The sequence below is a fragment of the Nannospalax galili genome, unplaced genomic scaffold (assembly GCF_000622305.1).
Source record: "Nannospalax galili isolate Female #2095 unplaced genomic scaffold, S.galili_v1.0 scaffold261, whole genome shotgun sequence".
NCBI lineage: Eukaryota > Metazoa > Chordata > Mammalia > Rodentia > Spalacidae > Nannospalax > Nannospalax galili.
The window spans coordinates 281,963-283,398 of record NW_008345226.1 but is presented as its reverse complement, the minus strand read 5'-3'; the positions used below and the strand labels follow the sequence as shown (position 1 = coordinate 283,398).

At 41.6% G+C, this 1,436-nt stretch overlaps 1 pseudogene; it reads right to left on the bottom strand.

Annotated features, from left to right (window-relative positions):
- Positions 1–278: 278 nt before the first annotated feature.
- On the bottom strand, positions 279–899 carry LOC103740729 (annotated as a pseudogene).
- Positions 900–1,436: the final 537 nt, after the last annotated feature.

The following is a 1,436-nucleotide window of genomic DNA, read 5'->3' as shown; positions in this document are numbered from 1 at the left end:
GCACGAGAAACATTCTGGTATCAGAAAGCAACAAGGGTTACACACAATATTTTATAAACTAGCACACAAAGGTTTAAAATAGTTCTGAAAATGAAGTTAGCTGTCTTGAGTCAAGGGAATAAGAAGTCAGTATTGACCATTTACAATCTCTGACCTTTGTGGAAATGGTAAGAATCTGTTGTAGTGCAGTTACGTACAGTACAATTCAGGCAATTTTGTTTTTTCATTTGGGTTCAGATTGCAAATTCATTGCTGTGAGAAAAAGATGGAGGCAAATTTTAGCAGCAACCTCCACCTGACCACTTGACTCGAGTGCTCTGGATTTTAACATTGGACTTCTCTGCACCACCAGCTCTTGCTCCAGGACCCATTCGCTTTTTAATCTCAGCTGCCATCGTCATGAAAAACTGTTTTACATTTGATGCATTCTGAGCACTGTTTTCCAAAAATGGAATTCCAAGGGAATCTGCAAATTCCTTTGCTGTGTAGTCTACTACTTTCTTTGTGGTTAGATCACATTCATTCCCTACCAACAACTTGTTGACATTTTTACTGGAGTATGGATCTATTTCCTGCAGCCACTGTTTAACATTATTGAAGGACTCCTGATCTGTCACATCATATACAACTGTGATGCCATGGGCTCCTTTGTAATAACTGGAGGTGATTGTTCGAAACCTTTCTTGGCCTGCTGTGTTCCATATTTGAAGTTTGATTGTTTTTCCATCTAATTCTACAGTTCTTATTTTGAAATCCACAGCAATTGTGCTGATGTAGCTTTCTATATATGTATCATCTGCAAACCTAAAAAGGAGGCAAGACTTTCCAACCCTAGAATCGCCAATCAGAAGTAACTTGAGTAAATAATCATAATCGAGATTCATACTGGACACGTATGAATGAATACATTCAGCTGCCACCGCTGCCACCACCTTGCTGCCGCAGCTGCCGCCCAACTCTCTGTGCCACAGGTAATGGAAGAAAAGGCATAAGCTAGGCTATTCTGGTAGAGCAAAGTCGGCCCCACCCCGACCCTTAGAACACAATCAGCAGCCGCACCACTCAGCGATGCTTCCACCCAAAACGAGCACAATATTTTAATTGTGTCCTGAGCGAGCTATGTCACCAACAGAGAAAGAAATGTGCTTGTCTTTCCACAGTGCCCAAAAGACTTATTTAATAGAAGTAAATTCATCAATGCTTGTGAGTGATGGGTCTCTCTCTCCTACCTCTCTCTCCCTCTTTCTTTGTTTTCCTTTCTTTTTCTTTCTCTGCCTCTCTCTCTCTCTCTCTCTCTCTCTCTCTCTCTCTCTCTCTCTCTCTGAGACAGAGTCTCGCTATGTAGTTATGTGACCTTGAACTCAGAACTCAGGATCTTTGGATCTTCTTGCCTTGGCCTCTCAGTTGCTGGAATTATAGGTGTGAACCATCAAGAG